At 39.7% G+C, this 8399-nt stretch overlaps 1 pseudogene; it reads right to left on the minus strand.

Moving 5' to 3' along the window:
* Window positions 1-7618: 7618 nt before the first annotated feature.
* LOC137757034 (peptidyl-prolyl cis-trans isomerase FKBP1A pseudogene) lies at window positions 7619-8016 on the minus strand (annotated as a pseudogene).
* Between the last annotated feature and the right edge of the window lie 383 nt (window positions 8017-8399).

The raw sequence follows: 8399 nt of genomic DNA on the forward strand, positions 1-8399 counted from the left end.
TTTGGCTATTTAGGGTCTTCTGTGGTTCCATAGAAATTTTAAGATTGCTTGATCTACTTCTATGAAGTAGAATTTTGGAATATTGGTATGAATTGTGTTGAATCTGTGGATTGTTTTGGGTAATATGGACATTTTAGCAACATTAATTCTTCCAATCCACAGCATATTATATTGTTCCATTTATTTATGTCTTGTTCAATTTCTTTTATCAATATCTTGAAGTTTTCGGTGTGCAGGTTTCTCAACTCCTTGGTTAAATTTATTCCTAGGTACTTTATTCTTTTTGGTGTAATTATAAATGGAGTTATCTAACTTTTTTCTGATAGATTTTTATAAATTTATAGAAACATAACAGATTTTTGAATATTGATTTTGTATCCTGCAACTTTACTGAATTCCTGTATCAATTCTAGTGGGTTTTTTGTGGCATCTTTAGTGTTTTCTATATACAAATATTATCATGTCATCTACAAGTACTGATAATTTTACTCCTTGATTTCCAATTTGTATACCTTTTATATCTTTTCTTGCTTAATTGTCCTCACTAGGACCTCAAATGTTATGTTGAATAAAAGTGGCAAAAGTAACATCTTTGTCATGTTTCTAATCTTAGAGGGAAAGCTTTCAGCTTTTCACCATTGCATATGATGTGAGCTGTGGGCTTGTCATATATGGCCTTTATTATGTTGAAGTACATCCCTCTATACCTACTTTGTTGAAAGTTTTTTCTTTATCATAAATGGATGTTAAATTTTGTCAGAAGTTTTCTCTGCATCCGTTGAGATGGTCATATGCTTTTTCTTCTTCAGTTTGTTAATGTGGTGTATCACACTGATTGATTTGCAGATGTTGAACCATCCTAGCATTCCTGAGATAAACCCCACCTGATCGTGGTGTATCATACTTTTAATGTATTGGTGAAATCAGTTTGCTAATATTTTGTTGAAAATTTTTAAAATCTATCTTCATCAGAGATATTGGCCTGTAATTTTATTTTCTGTGGTATCATTGTCTGGTTTTGTTTCAGGGTGATACTGGCATCATAAAATGAATTTGAAAGTGTTCCCTCCTCTATACTTTTTGGGAGATTTTGAGCAGGTTTTGTTTAATCCTTCTTTGATTGTTTGGTAGAACTAATCAGTGAGGCAATCTGGTTGTAGACTTTCATTTTGGGGGAGGTTTTTTATTACTGATTCCATCTCCTTACTAGTAATCAGTCTATTCAGATCTTCTATTTCTTCATAATTCAATCTTGGTGATTTGTAAGTCTCTAGGAGTTTATCCATTTTCCTCAGGTTGTCCAAATTTGTTGCTTATAATTTTTCATGGTAGTCCATTATGATCCTTTTTATTTCTGTGGAATCAATTGTAATGTCTCCTCTTTCATTTCTGATTTTATTTTTTGAGTACTTTTTCCCCCTTTTTCTTGATGATCTAGTTAAAGGTTTGAATATCTTTTATCTTTTCAAAGAAGAAACCATGGTTTCATTGATTTTTTTCCTATTGTCTTTCTAGTTTTATTTCATTTATTTCTGCTCTGATCTTTGTTATTTCCTTCTTTCTACTAACTTTGGGTTCAATTTGTTCTCTTTTCCAGTTCTTTAAGGTACTAACTTAGGTTGTTTATTTGAGATTTTTAAAATTTCTTAAGACAGGCATTTATTATTATGGACCTGACTCTTGGAACTGTTTTGATGCATCCCATAAGTTGTATTTACATTCTTATTTGTCTCAAGGTATCTTGTGATTTCTCATTTGATTTCTTGTTGACCCATTGGTTGTTCAGTAGCATGTTGATTAATCTCCATATATATGTGAATTTTCCAGTTTTATTCTTGTAATTGATTTCTAGTTTCAAACCACTGTTGTTTGAAAAGACACTTTATATATTTCAGCATTCTTAAATACTTTAAGATCTGTTTTGTGGCCTAACATATGATCTATGCTGGAGAATGCTTCATGTGGAATTGAGAAGAATGTATATTCTGCTGCTGTTGGATGGAATGCTTTGTGTATATCTGTTAAATTCATCTCATCTAATGTGTTGTTTAAGGTTAATGTTTTCTTAATGGCTTACTGTGTGAATGATCTATTCATTGATGTAAGTTGGGCATTAAAGTCCCCTAATGTTATTGTATTGCTGTCTATTACTCTCTTTCACTCTGTTATTATTTGCTTTATGTATTTAGGTGCTCTTATGTTTGGTGCATAAATATTTTCAGATGTTATATCCTCTTGTTGGATTGACCTCTTTATCATTATGCAGTGCCCTTCTTTGTCTTATTATGCACTTTGTTTTAAGTCTATTTTGTCTAATATAAATATAGCTGTCCCAGCATACTTTTAATTTCCATTTGCACTGAATATCTTTTCCCTCCCTTCAATTTCAGTCTGTAAGTATCTGTACCTCTGAGGTGACTCTCTTGCAGGCAGCATATGGATGGGTCTCCATTTAGCTACTCTATGTCTTTGAATTGGAGAATTTAGTCCATTTACATTTAATGCAATTATTGATAGGTATATGCTTATTACCATTTTTTTTCTGGCTGTTTTGTAGTTCCTGCATTCCTTTCTTTTCTCTTGCCCTCTTCCTTTTTGGTTTGATAACTTTCTTTAGTGATATGCTCAGATTCTTTATATATTTCATGTATCTACTATAGGTTTTGTTTTGTGGTTACTATGAGATTTACATATAACAACTATTTGTAACAGACTATTTTAAATTGATCACAACTAAGTTTAAACACATTCTAAATTTCTACATTTTACCCCCCACACGCACAGTGGACACACAGCTCTGAGGGCAGCGTCACCTCTGCTTCCATGGCTGGCCAGTGGGTGGGTCTCAGCTGCCTTTAGTTCACAGCAACCCCTCCTCTTTGCTCACAGCAGCCCCCTCCCTGCTGGCTCTGCTTCTGACAGATGGTGCAGCTGCAATATTTCACTGCTGCAGCCTCAGCTGCTCACAGCTACTCACACTGATGCTCTAGCCCCTCCAGCCCCAGTGGGGAGTGAGTCAAGTTTTATATTTTGATGTCACATTTTACAGCTTTTTATCTTGTGTATTCCTTAACTAATTATTGTAACTACAGTTATTTTGCTATTTGTCTTTTAACTTTCATACTAGCTTTATAAGTGATTAATTTACTACCTTTTCTATATATTAACTTTTACCAGTGAGATTTATACTTTCATATATTTTCTTGTTACTAATTTGCACCTTTTCTTTTTAGCTTAAAGAAATACCTTTTGCCTTAGAAGGTCATTTTAGTGGTAATGAATTTCTTTAGCTTTTGCTTATCTGGAAAACGCTATCTTTTTTTCATTTCTGAATGATAACTTTGTTGGGGAGAGTATTCTTGATTTGAAGTTTTTATCTTTCAGCACTTTGAATATATCATGCCACTTCCTTCTGACCTGCAGTTTCTGCTGAAAAATCTGATGATATTCTTGTGAGGGTTCTGTTACATAATAAGATTTTTCCCTCTCTTGGTGCTTTTAAAATTCTCTCCTTGTCTTTAACTTTTGACATTTTAATTATAGTATGTCTTGGTGTGTGTTTTGAGGGTTCATCTTATTTGGAACTTTCTGGGATTCCTGGATCTGTATGTCTGTTTCATTCCCCAGGTTAGGGAAGTTTACAGCCATTATTTCTTCAAATATGTTTTCTGCCCCTTTCTCTCTCTCTCCTCCTTCTGTAACTCATATCATGTGAATGTTGGTCCACTTGATGTTGTCCCATTAGTCCCTTAAGCTATCTTTACTCTTTTTCATTCTTTTTTTTTTCTGCTGATTGGATGACTTCCACTGCCCAGTCTTCCAGTTCACTGAATCTTTTTTCTGTTTCATCTGTCTGCTATTGAACCACTCTAGTGTATTTTTCAGTTCAGTTATTGTATTCTTCAGCTCTGTGACTTCTGTTTGGTACTTTCTTATATATTTTATCTCTTTGTTGAAGTTCTCACTGTGTTTATCCATTCTTCTCCTGAGGTTGGTGAGCACTTTTATGACCATTATTTTGAACTCTTTATCAGGTAAATTACTTTTCTCCTTTCTTTAAGGTTTTCTGAGGTTTTATCTTGTTCTTTCATTTGGAGTATATGCCTCTGTTTCTTCATTTTGCTTGATTCTCTGTGTTGGTTTATGCATTTGATAAAACAGCCACCTCTCCCAGACTTGAAGGATTGGCCTTGTATTGGAGATGAAATATCACTCATCCTTGCCCTAGCTCTTGCTAGTCTCTCAAGCCTTTGTGATTTTCCAAGCAGCCTATTTTATTTTTAGTGACTTTCAGTAGTTGAGGGTATGCCAAGACCTGTCAATGTCCCAAAGGGGAGGATCTCAGTCCGTACCTAGGTTCAGGCTGACTGGAAACCAGATCCTCAAGCAGCAGCTTTTAAACAATTCATATACATAGAGTTCTTTAGGACTGCAAGCCTAAGCTTCACTAGCCACCAGAGCCAGGCAATCAAGAGATGTCCCCTGAGTGTCAGTCACAAAAATTGGGGCTCCAGGCATGTGTATATGTTCCTTTCTGAAAGATACCAATGAGCTATAGTGAGGCTAAAGGTGAGTGCAAAGATGGTGTCCCCTGGCCTACATTCCCTGAGAACACCCTTACAGTTGAGGTAGGTACCAAACCTGATGCCTGCTCCTAAGGCTGAAGCTCCAGGACAAGCATCTTTCACAGAAAGGCTTCGGGGGTTTCAATCTGCTGTCTGTGCAGTTGCTGGGGTGTGGTAGCCTGCCAATAACTGTCTCTTTGTTACAGTCCTGTGGGACCCAGGAAACCAAGTCCCCATGGCCACCAAAGCCAGGTGATCAACGGTTATCCCTTGGGCAGAAGTCACAAAAACCAGGGCACCAGACATAAAAACTGGGACACCAGACATATATAAGTGCTCCCTCTGAGACATGCTGGTCATCTGAAGTAAGGCAGAGGGAGAGCATGAAGATAATTCCTCCCTTCAAAGTTTCAGGAAAGGTTTACATTCAACCCTTGCATGTGGGCTTAATTAGAAAAATGACCCTTGGGCTGCAGCTATGACAGTAAACTAATAGGCCTCTTTCACAATAAGACTGAGCTCCTAGAGCTGTTACCTCTTGCTGTGCCCTGGGGTCGGAGCTGTTTAAGAATATTTTTGCAATTGGTTACAGTCCTGTGAGACCCACAATTATATGACCCATAAACACCAGAGCCAGGCGATGTAGAGGTGTCCCCTGGCAGCAGCCACAAAAATCAGGACACCAAACTAGGGTATAAGCTCCTTTCTGGAAGATACCAGCAAGTGAAGCAGAGGGAAGCACAAAGATTATATCCACCAGCCTCCATTCTCTAAGAGCACCTCCACAGGCCCTTATAAGTGTACCAAACCAGAAGCCTGCCCCTGAGGCCATAGCTCCTGAACATGTAAATAGACCTCTTTCACAGAAAGGCTTAGAGTATAAGTTTCAGTCTGCTGTCTGTATAGTACCCTGTGGGTGGTGGCCTGCCTAGAACTGTCTTTCCAATTTTTACAGTCCCATGGAACCCAGGAACACATGTTCCCTTGGCCTTCATAGCCAGGCAATCAAGGGGTGTCCCCTGGGTGACAGCTGCAAAAACCAGGTCACCAGATGTAAAAACAAGGGCACCAGATGCCTGTAGAAGCTCTCCTCTGAGAGATACTGGTGCTCTGGAGCAGAGTAGAGGGAGAGTGTGAAGATGGTGCCCACTGGCTGGAATAAGGAAGAAGGGGAGTGCCAAGGTGGCACCTACCAATAAAAGAAAAAAGAAAAGAAAGGGGAAAAAGAAAAAGAAAAAGTAAAGAAAAAGAATTATATGGCACCTGCCAGCTTTAGCAAGGCAGAGGGAGAACATGGAAGATGGTGTCCACCAGCTGAAGCATAAAGATGGCACTCATTGGAAAGGAAAATAAAAAGATGATGCCTGCTGGATTTAGTAAGGCAAAGAGAGAACAGAAAGATGATGTTCATCAGCCTCCATCCCCGGAGAGTACCCCAGCATGCTCCGTCTTCTCAGACCTATACTTTAAAATTAGCAAATGAGTCTCCTTAACATACATCTGGGCACTTTTCAAAAGGCTGCTTCTGCGCTGGACCCTAAGGCAGGTGAATCTGTGCACAAGCCCTTTAAGAGCCATTTCTCAGTTCGCCACAGCAACATGTCTCATGGGCATGAGTTTTCAAAGTTAGATGTTTTGGGGACTCATCTCTCAGGAGCTGGGTCTTAAAAGTTGTGGTGCCCAATGTGGAATATGAACCCTATGCTCCTCAGGGTGAAGCTCTGGGTTTTGAGTTCCCTCCTGATTGAACGTTGCCCCACCAGGGGTGGGGTTTACAGCAAGATTGTTTCTCAGCCTTTCCTATCTGTTTCACTGTGCGTGTGTGTGTGTTTGTTTGTTTGTTTGTTTTCTCATTTTCCCAACGTGAAGAGGTCACGTTGCTAGCCTTTAATTTTTTTCCTGGGGAAACTGTTCTATATATAGCTGTAATTCAGTGTGTCTCTGTGAGATGGTGAGTTAAGGATTTTCCTACATCTCCATCTTGAATTGGAACCTTCAACTGTAATCTTTTGACCTTTTTTTTTTTTTGAGAAAAGCCAGCATAAAGCACTTTTATTGCAATAATGAAACTTGAAATTCATATGTAGTGCGGGGGAGGGGAGTAGGCAGCAATTTCTTTCACCAAATCACTACAGAGGACAGCAAAGGGGTGAGAAGGGGGAAGGAGAAGCCAGGAAACTGTGAGATCAGCAGGGGGAGCTAAGCAACAAAAAACAGGAGATGCTGAAGCTGTGTTGACCAACATCATTTTCTTAAGAAAACACTCAAGGGTTTGTCATGATGGCTGGGCTTTCATGGGTTTTAAGTGTCTAAGAACAGCACCGTCAATTTAACTTTCGATTAAAGTTCTTAAAATTTAGAAAGTGGAGCTTGGATACCTATGAGATTACAAAAATCCTGAATATCCATTAGAAAAACCACAGGATGGAAAAAGCCAGGCCATGAAGAATGCTTCAGAGGTCCCTGCTGGCCTGGGGATAGACACCTGTAGAGTCCAACATCTCAGTGAAAACGATCTGCTTTCAAAAGGCAGAGAGTTTAAGGGGAGGGTGGAGGTGGGGCAGTGGAGGCAAAGGTTCTCCCCTTTCCCACTTTAGTTTTGGGCAGGGCTTTTGATTCAACCCAAGGACATCTCTCAACTTGGAGAATAATTCGGCCCTCAAAAACGCCTCATATCTGCTATGGCTTTGCAGCGCAGCAGCAATAATGTTTAATATATAATAGATAAAACCTTCATCCAAAAATAAAATAAAATAAAGATTCTTGCACCCCCCAATACCAATTCCTATTCTAAAGTTAACCCATGACTTGTGCTGTTAATACTTGACTAATACTTAACTGGAAATCTAGATCCAAAGGACTGAAACTCAATCTTCACCTCAAAACAAAAACAAACTAAAATGAGTAACTTGAGGTTTATGGCATATAGTTCAGGTCAACACACATACGAAGATAAAGGGGAAGAGCAAAGCCGGTGACAGAACACATTGTCAGGGAAGATGTTTATACAAACAACGTACTGGAACATCAGGAAAAGCTCCGTATGGACTCGCTGCGCGCATCTGGAGGTGCCAGATCCTTCCATGGCACATCCAAGAATGGGGAGCTCAGGGAGGAGGCCATTCCTGTCATTCCAGTTTTAGAAGCTCCACGCCAAAGAGGAGAGTGGCATTTGGTGGGAAGATGCTTGGGTGCCCAGTGGCACCATAGGCATAGTCTGGGGAGATAGCTTGGCTCTCTGACCCACGCTCATCTGGTCAAACCCTTCTTCCCAGCCTCGAATCACCTCCTGCTTGCCCAGCACACACTTAAAGGGCTTGTTTCTGTCCCGGGACGAATAGAATTTCTTTCCATCTTCAAGCATCCCCTTGTAGTGCACCACGCAGGCCTGGCCGCACTTCGGGAAGGTGTGCTCATCTCCGGGGTAGATGGTCTCCACCTGCACTCCCATAGCGGAGGCGGCTGCGGACGCTGGGCGAGCTGGCCTGTAATCTTTTGACCTTGACGACTGCATATTTTTCATCCACACCTACAATGTTTTCAAATTATGCCTGCCGCTTTTCCACTCTGAGTTGCAAGTTAGGAGAAACAGATAAGAACACTTTGCATCACTCTTTCAGGTAGTCTTCAGGCAGGTTAGAACAGACTAACACAATAATTTGCAAATGAGATTTTGTCTGCTCCCTCTGCAACCAGGGACCAGGGTCTCACGCTGGGAATTGGGGCTTCCATCTTCAAGACTACAGCTGATCTGGGGGTAGGTGAGGCAAGGTGAATAAAAACACTATAAAGCTTTTCTACAATTTTTAAGTTGGCTTTTTCTTGATTCCACAT

Source organism: Eschrichtius robustus, chromosome X, assembly GCF_028021215.1.
Source record: "Eschrichtius robustus isolate mEscRob2 chromosome X, mEscRob2.pri, whole genome shotgun sequence".
Lineage (NCBI taxonomy): Eukaryota > Metazoa > Chordata > Mammalia > Artiodactyla > Eschrichtiidae > Eschrichtius > Eschrichtius robustus.